Below are 10,796 nucleotides of genomic sequence, written 5' to 3' on the forward strand. Positions count from 1 at the left end.
CGGGCTCTGCCAGCAGCCAGCTGTGCCAGAGAGGACCGGGCCCCCCGGAAGGGGCCCAGCTGGGCTACAGCGCCAGCCCCAGACACCAAGAACCACCAACACACCAACATCTGAGGGCATCGGCCACTGGCAGGGAGTGTGGTTAGGGGAGATAGGCCTCCATACCTCGGAGAGCCTGAGATGTTCCCAGAGAGGTGGAGTCTAAGACCCAAGCTGACATACAGACACAAACGTGCATTTCCACCCCCATATACACAAACAAATACTCAGCACTCACCCGACGTGTAGACAGACACAAATAGACACTATACACACATTCACACTCCCCAAACATACTCTATATCCCAGGTCCGGGTACCCCCGCCCACAGAGGGGCAAACCGTAGCTTCACCCAGGAGATGTAACCCTTCTCTCTGGGGTGGAGGAAAGCAGACCGCCTCCTTATCTGCAGTAGCAAGGAGGCCCCGCATCCCAGACCCCAATCTGACGGCCAGCACCATCTCCCAGCCACCCAGCCACGACGGTTAACAGAAAGGGGGTGAGTGAAGACCCCAAACCTCCCTCTACCTGCTCCCTGCTCAGAGTCCTGACCTCAACACGATAAAACACCTTACAGCATGAATTAGAGAGGAGACTGCGAGCCAGGCCTTCCTGTCCAACATCAGTGTCTGACCTCGCAAATGGGACAATGGCCAAAAATTCCCACAGAAACTCCTAAACCTTATCGACCCCTTCTGTAAACAGTGACATCATATTAAACCCCATGAATTAGGAATGGGATGTAATTCAACTTCATGTGCATATAAAGCCAGACGGGTCGTCAATCTATCACAGGTTAACTTCTTCATTTTGTGTCCTGCTTTATTCTTGTTAAAGTTTTATGTTGTCTAAATGAAAAGTCAGTGACACACAAAACTAAACATGCATTCATTTTGAATTTTTAATGTCAGCTTCCTCTGTAACTTTCAGAGATATAAAAAAATATGCAGCGGGAAAAAATACAACTGAAGTTTGTTACCTTAGGATTACAACTTGATCAGCAGTTAAATTGGAACCAGCAATGAAAAATTAAACAAACTCAGAGGAACAACAGGAAAAACCACGTTCAAGGTCCCACAAGAAGTCAGTTGAGAGGAAACACTGTAATACATGATTTACAAACGTTGGAGTGGATCTTGAATGGCGTCTTTTAAAAATTAATTAGTAACTATTCCTCACTTTTTATGGCTGCATTGTTTTGCTTGTATTTCTGCTACTGAAATTTTTTGCCTTTTTGGTCTTTCCGTGATTCATCTCAAGACACAACAATATTGTCCTTAATGAAAAATAAAAATAAAAAATAGTAATACACATCGAACAATAACTATTCATAGTTAACTTTGTAAATTTAATTTTCCAAATTGTAAACAAACATGGTTTAAAAGTGCACTTGTGCTGCTGCCACAATGTAACTTGGTTTAACGCAGTAACATGAACTGTCCATCATAGAGGCCTGTGGCGTCACTGCTTTGAAAGTTACCAATCACATTAGGAGCTGTTCTGTTGGACTCGCTCTGTCAAAGCTGCAGAGCAGATTTGAGTTCCCAGAGCAGAGTTATTCACGAGAGTGTAAATCGGCTGCAGCGCTTGCACAGCAGACACTCTCGAATGTGCGATGCCGTGGCTGCTGTGAACTATGGGTGAAGGTTGTTGAATTTATGTGCAAGACACTATGAATACAGGCCTGTGTTCATAATTATGTTTTTCCCATCGTGCATGATTTCACATAAATGTAATTAAATAAATATGATTAAAGATACTTTGGATGTATAATTTGTAAAATGTATACCATTGTCACATACTGTCAACAAAAAAATGTAATTCTTGTTTTTTCCAGACCGTCATTGTTTTATTTTGTTAGATAATATTGATAATGATGCTAGGTGACAGTGTGCCGTGGGCCTTCAAATCCTTTGTGGCCTTTGAAGGATGAGGCCACAGAGGTAGGTGTGTCCAAACATCATGGGGCAGCCCAATCAGCCTAGGCCTATTGTGGCATAACTAAGGAGGATTCTGGATCACCTGTTCCAGCAATAACTATATACTTTATGAAAAAATATCAAAAGATATGGTACTTTGAGGTCTTTCAGATAAGACAGTGCCTGATAATTGACCTGGTGTTGTATGTGAAGCCTAGTACTACTGTTCCTATCGTAAACTGCATTATGCTATGAAAACAAAAAGCAGTTACATGTTTATGTGTGTTCATAAGATAATTTTGCACAAAAACATATCTCTGCACTGAGAAATTACATTATTAATCATTTTTACATGTTGCTGGTCCCAACTTTACCGCCAAATGAGCCCTGACAGGTGCTAAGCAACATGTTATCAACAAATCCTTTAAGTCCTGTAGGTTGTGAGGTGGGCCCTCCCCATGGATCGGGGTTATTTGTCTAGCACATCCCATAGATCCTTGATTAGTTTGAGACTAGAAGGGTAAGTCAACACTGAAACTCCAGCTTCAAGAGAAATACAGTTTCCATGAAAGGGTGTACATGGTCTGCAACAGTGCTTAGGTCAATGTTACATGTCAATGTAACGTCCGCATGGATGACAGAACCCAAGGTTTCCCAGAAGAACATTGACTAGAGCATGACACTGCTTCGGCCTTCTTCCCATTGTGCATCCTGATGCTACGTGTTTCCCAGGTAAGCGATGCATATGATGTAAAAGAAAATGTGATTCATCAGACCAGGGCACTTCCTTCATTTTCTCTCATTTGGTTCAATTCTGATGCTCACATACACATTCTTGGTGCTTTTGCAGTGTCAGTGTGGGCACCCTGACTGGTCTACAGCTGGGAAACCCCACACTGTAACAAACAGTGACGCAGTGGTTGGGAATCGAACCTTGGATTTCTGGATGTCAGACTCTTCCTCTATCTGCCAGTGGTACATACGGTGCAGGGTGGCTGATGGCTCCTCCTCTTGCTTCTCTTTCTTGGGTTTCTGGTGTCTGTTCCGCTTAGTAGAGGACCCGAGCTTGAATGATAAAGACCGCCCTGCAGGGGTGAAAGAGGATATATATATATATATATCAATAACAATATCTATCTATCTATCTATCTATCTATCTATCTATCTATCTATCTATCTATCTATCTATCTATCTATCTATCTATCTATCTATCTATCTATCTATCTATACCATCATCATCATTCCCCTCTTGCCTCTGCAGGCGGTCTATCCTTCCAGCTCCGGTCCTCTACCGGAGGTCTGGGAGTTTGAGGGTCCCAACAGTGTCTTAGCTGTTCCTAGGACTGTGCTCTTCTGGACAGAGATCTCCGATGTTGTTCCCAGGATCTGCTGGAGCCACTCGCCTACCTTTGGAGGTACTGCACCTAGTGCTCCGATTACAACTGTTACCTTCACCATCTACATCTTCTCCGGCTCTTCTCTGAGTCTAGGAGGTTAGGGTTGGTGTTAGGGTTAACCAGTCCCCAGCTTCCTTCCTTCCCCTTGCATACAGCCTCAGGGTACTGGACGTGAGGTGAAACCCTCCATGCATAGTCAGGAGCTTCCTGGTCTTGATGTCAGTGGCTTCTATCTCCTCCTTTGTCCAGCTTATTACCCCAGCAGGGTACCTGATCACAGGCAGGGCATAGGTGTTGATAGCCCGGATCTTGTTCTTACCGTTCAGCTGACTCCTCAGGACTTGCCTGACCCTCTGCAGGTACTTGGTGATTGCAGCCTTCCTGGCGGCCTCTTCATGGTTCCCATTCGCCTGCGGGATCCCCAGGTACTTGTAGCTCTCCTCTATGTCTGCAATGTTGCCTTCTGGTAGCTCGATCCCCTCAGTTCTGACTACCTTCCCTCTCTTTGTTATCATCCGACTACACTTCTCCAAGTAGTGTGGATCAGTGAATCGATGTCTCGTTCACTCTTGGTATACAGCTTGATGTCATCCATGTACAGGAGGTGGCTGACAACTGCTCCGTTCTGTAGTCGGTATCCGTAGCCAGTCTTGCCAATGATCTCACTGAGGGGGTTCAGGCCTATGCAGAACAGCAGTGGGAACAGAGCATCTCCTTGGTAGATCCCGCACTTGATGGTGACTTGTGCTATGGGCTTGAAGTTGGCCTCTAGTGTTGTACGCTACAAGTTCTTGATGAAGGCTCTCAGGGTCCTGTTGATCTTATACAGCTCTAGGCATTCCAGGATCCAGGTGTGGGGCATTGAGTCATAGGCCTTCTTGTAATCAATCCAGGCAGTGCACAGGTTGGTCAGCCTGGTCTTGCATTGACTGTTCTATCTACCAGTAGCTGGTGTTTTGCGCCTCTGGTATTCTTGTCAATCCCTTTCTGTGCCCCGCTCATGTATTGAGCCATGTGTTCATCTTAGCTGCTATGATGAAGACATGAGCTTCCATGTGGTGCTGAGGCAGGTTATTGGCCAGTAGTTGGGATAGGCACCAAAAGACTTTTTTACGCAGGCCATGTAGGTTTGGATTATTTTTTCCCCTTAATCATAAACACCTTCATTTCGAACCTGCATTTTGTGTTTACTTGTGTTATCTTTGTTTAATATTTAAATTTGCTTGTTGACATGAAACATTAAAGTGTGACAAACATACAAAAACATAGGAAATCAGGAAGAGGCAAACACTTTGTCATATAAGCAGATGTCATTTTTCAAAGTTTGAATTACTTATCAGATGAAATAAAACCTCCATAATGCTGCATGCAGTAACATCAGAGCTTAGAATTAGATGCTGGTTATACTCTGTGCATTTTGATACTTTTTGTTATCGTGAGTATGAAATAAAGTGAGGAAAGACCCCCTGATTGATTCAAGTTTCTGAAAGGTGAAGGATGGCTACCTCATGGACACAGTGTCTGGCACACAGAAAATAAGAGGCAGGGAGGCAGAGGGTAAAATGGATGAAACAACAACACAAAGAAAACTGAGAGAGAGAGAAAGAGAGAGAGAGAGAGAGAGAGAGAGAGAGAGAGAGAGAGAAATAAATACATCAGATGGTGCATTTTGAAATTGCCTAGTGCCAAGTCTGCTTATTATGTTTCACATCTCATTATGTGGTGGGGTTTTTTGGAAATGGCTGTTTGTCAGCTGCTGTGACTGGAATAACAATGATGGTGTGTTTGTGTTTCTGCTTCATTTGCAAAAAGAAAAGAAACACAGGAACTTGTTTCTGCATTGCTGGAGACACACAGAGCAGACCCCAGCCTGACAAACAGCACTGTGGAGTATGTTCTCTAGTTTGGTCCTGACACTTTTTAGCAGCTCAGATATCTGGATGTACAGCAGTAACTGCCTCACGTGTATGTAGTTCTTTCACAGGTAAGTGCGAGAAATTCAGGTTAGAGCCTTTTTCAGATGGCAACATGATGGCTGTATTGGTCTGTTGAAGAAATTCCCTTTTTATTTTAAACAAAATACAAATATAAATGTCCTATAATGGCTCTTCCAAGCAGTTACAGAAGGAGGTGAAGCAATTGCTGCTGTTACTGCATGCTGTGTGAAACTGCTACATTATGTGCTGTTGTAACATGAACTAATGTGAATGTTTAGCATTAATGTTTTAGCAATTTAGAAAACCAAACCAAATGATCAGCAACCATTAACCAAAGACCACTGATCAATATCCATGAGCATCATTCACAGAGAGTTGGGGAATGGCTGCAATCACAGCATTGTAAGATGGTGACAGATGTACCCTTAGGCCCCTCCTCGATTCAGAGATGGTCTTTCCCTTTTCACGTAAATGGCCTCCTTGACTCCGCCCTCAAACCAACGCTCCTACCTGTCCAGGATGTTACATCCTCATCAGAGTGTCCACTGGCCTGTAGGTGTGAATAGACTGCAGAGTCCTGGCCTGACGAGGTAGCACTTCAGTGTTGTAGCCAGATGTTGTTTGGTTTCCCCGATGTATAAATCCTGGCAATCCTCCTGCACTTAACAGCGTACACTATGTTACTCTGTTTGTGTCGGGGGACCCGATCCTTGGGGTGGACCAGTTTTTGGCGCAGCGTGTTTTGGGGTTTTAAAGCCACAGAAACCCGGTGTTTACATCTGTCATCATCTTACAATGCTGTGATTGCAGCCATTCCCCAACTCTCTGTGAATGGGACTCATGGTCTTTGATCAGTGGTTGTTGATCAGTGGTCATGAGAATTTGCATAATTATGATTAAGGAACTGACCTCCCAGCCCATTGTTCCTTCAGTGGGCTGGTTTCCGTCATTATGCAAATGTACACAGCAAATTCAAAAGTGTTAAATGTTTTGGTGTTAATAGTCTTCTTGCAAAAGTAGAGTTAATTTTACTCTAAGCAGAGTCACATTCTTTTAATGTAACTCTGAGGTGTAAAATGATAGTAGTTAAAATCGAGTGTTAAAAATTAGTGTTTCTCTGTCAAATCTGGAGGTGTTACAATGGAAACATTAACTCTTGACCTCTTAACTCTGAACTCCTAGAGGGGCTATGACACCAACAGAGTAAATTCACAGACTCCGCCACCAGCATCATAGGCTCCAATCGAAGCTGAAGTGAAGCCGTTTCAGAACATTTTGCTCTACATATTTGAGTTGTTTGCCATGCTTGGTAAGTCATTTTTTCAAATATTGTTTCCATTATTATTATGAGCTTTTACTTCTGTGGCTCTTTGGAGTTGAGACAAAGCTGTGTGAAAGGCATTAGCCATGTTGCTCGCTGATAGCATAATATTCTGTTTTAGCTAGCTGAAAGGTATTGTTATTAATCCTTTATTTATCCAGGTAAAAATCTCATTGAGATTAAAAATCTCATTTACAAGAGAGACCTGGCATCATAGCAACAAAAGTCACATACCACATAGGTATATAACATTTAAAACAAATACAATATCCCATACAAACATGTGTAAAATATACAATAACAGATCAAATTAAGAGTACATTAAAAACAATCACACTGAGTAAAAGAGCTGTTCTCTCGTTCCTTTAAGACAGACTTAAACTCTCCCAAGGTAACCAATTCTGATAATTTCAGTTCCTTCTGCTGTTTGCGGGCAAATACCACAGCCTTGGAAAAAGCTTGCATGTGAATTTTCAGTCAAACTTTTGGTCAAATACACTTAAAACAATGTGTAGAATGTGAAATGTTGGTATAATGGTGCTGCTTGAAGCCTGAAAACGATCGCCCATAAAAAACACGAGCAAACAGCAGTAGCAGACGTCCTGACTGGATTCTACGTTAGCATAGATCCCTCCAGAGTTTTGTGCACACGGTTTAGGTAAAAATGAAAAAGGTTGAGGTTTTACATTTAGTTCAGTATTACCTGTTGCCTGTGTCTTTGTCTTTTGGGAAAATACTTTACACAAGTAATGGCTCAAAGAGGATTCCTTTTTTTTTTTTTTTTACTGTGCTGCAATTGTTTACTGGATTATTTGTGCCATTAATTAGTGTCAACTAATTTTTATTCAATCTCCACACAGGATATGCTTGTGAAGATGGAATATGGGGGAGAGCAGAAGTGCGTTGAAGTTCCACAAAGTGATGAATGAAGGACATGCATATTGTATTGAAGAAATAAGTGATGAGAATGCTGTTATTTGCATTTACCATGTCAGACCTTTTGATAAACAAAACTCTAATGAAAGTGAGAACATGTACACTGTTACATCTTTCAGAAAATGTTTTGAAATTGTGGTGCACAGTTCAGAATAAATGTTTTTCAAAAACCATTGCATCTTTTTAGTAAATGTTTATTTCCAAAAGAAATTTCTAGAAGTTCAGAACAGTAAAATTCCCGCTTTTTAGAATGAATTAGAAGATAACTCTTACGTAGTTAAACTAAAATACTCTTTGAGAGTTAATATATAAACTCTTAACACCAAGTGTTAAATTATCAACTCCAGCCAGATTTGGTGTTTAACACTAAATCAGAGTTAACGTACTCTCCAAAAAGAGTTAAATTAACACTCTCTGGTGTGGACCCATATAGATACTTTAATAGTGTTGAAATCAAATCTGACAGTGTTAATTTGGACATGCTGGATTTGCTGTGTACTGTTTATAAGATTGAAACCTGCAGTCAGCTGAGACTGAAGACGTCACCTGGATGATGATGAAACGTTTCTCCCACAAAACGTTACGTCCAGATGAACAGAATCAACTTTTGGATATTTACTTACCTGGATGATTGAGATGCATCAAGAAGACTAGAGTGGGGTTTTTTGTGTTGTCTTCTTTTTGGTCCACCGCTGCTGGTAAGTCCCAGTTGCCTGTTTTATTTTTATTGTAATTTGGGACACAGTTTTAGATGACACTACCTCCAGTGCTCTGTCATTGTTGTTTTATCTTATTTTATATTAATAAATAAAATTGTGTTAATTTTTGAGCCGGCCTCAGTGTGCATTCCTGAACCTGTGCAAACGTTGTTGTTTTGTTTTTTTATTACATTTCATTCCCAAACGCTTTTATTTCCTGTGGGTGAAATTCCCCTGATGATTGGTCGACTATAAATCATGGTCGACATGGAATTGGATTGTCATATTGTAAAACTATGTAAATGTGTTTTTGTAACTGCAGTACATTACAGGAAGCTATGGGGGCAGTATCACCTACATCATCTGCCAAGACTGCACTCAATACTAACGAAGAAGAACGTGGTGCAAACCTCAAAACAGGAGGATGGAAGAAAAGGCAAACGGAGATTTAAAAATGTAAAAGCATTTCACAGAAAACGTTAAATGCAGACTGTGCAATGTGGAGTTTTCCCTCCATGACTGCATTATTGCAGTGCACGAGCATTCAAGCCACGGCACCCTGTGAATGGGTCGGCTTTAGAGCATTAAGTTAGTGCTGCACGTTGATACCGCGTTCGTGTTCATGTTTGTACAGTGATGTTCATGTTAGCTAATGAGAATGAAATGCAATGGTAAACCATTCAACAGGAGTAGCTACATAATAATAAATAGTAATAATAAACCTCTTCCACCTAACATTAGATAGTTAATCTGTAGGCTGAATCAAATCAATAATCGATTATATTTATAATCAGTGAAACAGTTTAATTGACATTGAACACTACACAACCTGAGAAACTATGATATACAACCAAATCTGTCATTGTAACTTTTCTGCTCCTGCTTTGTTCTGTTTTGCTAGTATTAGGCACAGTTGTAAGAAGAGTTTGTCCTGAAAAGAACAAACATCTTCAGATTCAGAACATCATCTAAAAGATCAGAGTAAGCCTTATTGCATGAACTGAATCATCTGTAAACTTTGGACTAGAAAATAAAATCTTTTGGATTTAATTTGAAGCTTTATTGAACCTGTGAACAGAAGCTGCTTCCAGTTTCCTATTTGCACATTTCTGTTCAAACACCAGTAGAACTTTATTTTCTAATATTGTGATTTATTGAGTAAAGTTAAAACTATATTTGATGATTTTTTTAATTCATGTTTCCCAGCTCAAGTCTAAAGTGTCATTATTTGAATTCGCTGTGGGTCGAGATGACAGGTGTTCACAGGTGGGCAGGTGAGCGGGTGAGGTCCTGGAGCCTAGAACAGGAGGTCTGCCCACAGGAAGTGGAGATAGGAGCTACTGAAATAATCACTGACTACTCAACCAATCGAAGAAAAAACGAGCAGATTAGTCGACCATCAAATAATCAGCAGCTGCAGTCCCAGTAAAAGCTCAAACTCTCACTGAAGTTTTCACACTGTGTGTAAATTGAACGATAACCTTCAGTTCTAACCTGATTTTACAGCTTTGAGCATCACAAAGTTAAAGCACGTCACAGCAGTGGTTTATGTTACGGCTCAGCTGATTTGGGTTGGTACGTGTGTTCAGAAACGCTCTGCTGAATAAGCACATGGAAAAGGTTTGATTACATTTCATGGGGCTGATCATTGTGTCATTGAAACATATAGCACTGTTAATATTATTGTCTACATGTTGTAAAGCACTGACAGCTTTCCAAGCAGCCACAGTATTATGGATGAGTGAAGACACACACCAACATCACAGATGTTTCACTGCTCCACTCAGCACTTTTCCTCTTTTATTCAGTTTTAAACAAGCAGCCACATGGAGGTGAATGCCTGCTCCCACCTGCACTGTCTCTTACTCCAGCCACATACCAGTGACAGCTATTTCAGATTGGCTCGGTACACCCTCATCCCATAATAACAAAGGGCTGGAAACATGAGCGATGTGTCCTGGCACATTTCTGAGAGAAAGCGGTTATCTTAGTGAGCTGAACTAAAGAGTTCCAGTTTGCTAGAGGCAAGTTCCAGTAACTCCCATTAATCATGACTAAAGTGCTCGACCACAACAATGGAAAGAAAGAATGGAGAGTGTCTGTGTAAAAAACACGATGGTGTATGACGGAGCTGGGACACAATTTTCTCAATGAAAAGTGAAGCATTATTACCCTATAATGCTCTCTAGGATTTATTTTTCCCAGACACCTAAATGGTTCCCTGGGTGGAGAGCAAACCCAGCAGAAAACCAATAATTCCAGCTGGGCTGTGGAGCTCAACTGGATTTACTGTAGCTCCAACATCAGTTTAATAAACTCCCTCGCTCAGTCCTTCCAACCCAAATCCCCTGTGGTCTTTGTACCTACAAAACTACCAACATTAGTCATTAAAGTAACTAAAGGAACACTTTATATCATTGTTTCACTAATCACATCTATTGGGGCCAGGGATAGCTCAGTAGTTAGAGTGATCGCCCCATGATCGGAAGGTCAGTGGTTTGACTCCCCTGAGCAGCTACCCTGCGGTACCCCTGAGCAACCTACCATC

General features: G+C 41.5%; 1 long non-coding RNA gene across 1 annotated transcript; it reads left to right on the forward strand.

Moving 5' to 3' along the window:
• The first annotated feature begins 5,203 nt into the window (after positions 1-5,203).
• LOC147338405 (uncharacterized) lies at positions 5,204-7,803 on the forward strand. The gene is made up of 3 exons (XR_015125097.1): positions 5,204-5,340; positions 6,476-6,602; positions 7,475-7,803. It is a non-coding gene; the product is annotated as an uncharacterized LOC147338405 (long non-coding RNA).
• Positions 7,804-10,796: the final 2,993 nt, after the last annotated feature.

The sequence above is a fragment of the Aulonocara sp. 'chitande type north' Nkhata Bay genome, linkage group LG2 (genome assembly GCF_057382095.1).
Source record: "Aulonocara sp. 'chitande type north' Nkhata Bay isolate Kocher_YH1m ecotype deep benthic linkage group LG2, A_spYH_male_GT1.1, whole genome shotgun sequence".
NCBI classification, from domain to species: domain Eukaryota; kingdom Metazoa; phylum Chordata; class Actinopteri; order Cichliformes; family Cichlidae; genus Aulonocara; species Aulonocara sp. 'chitande type north' Nkhata Bay.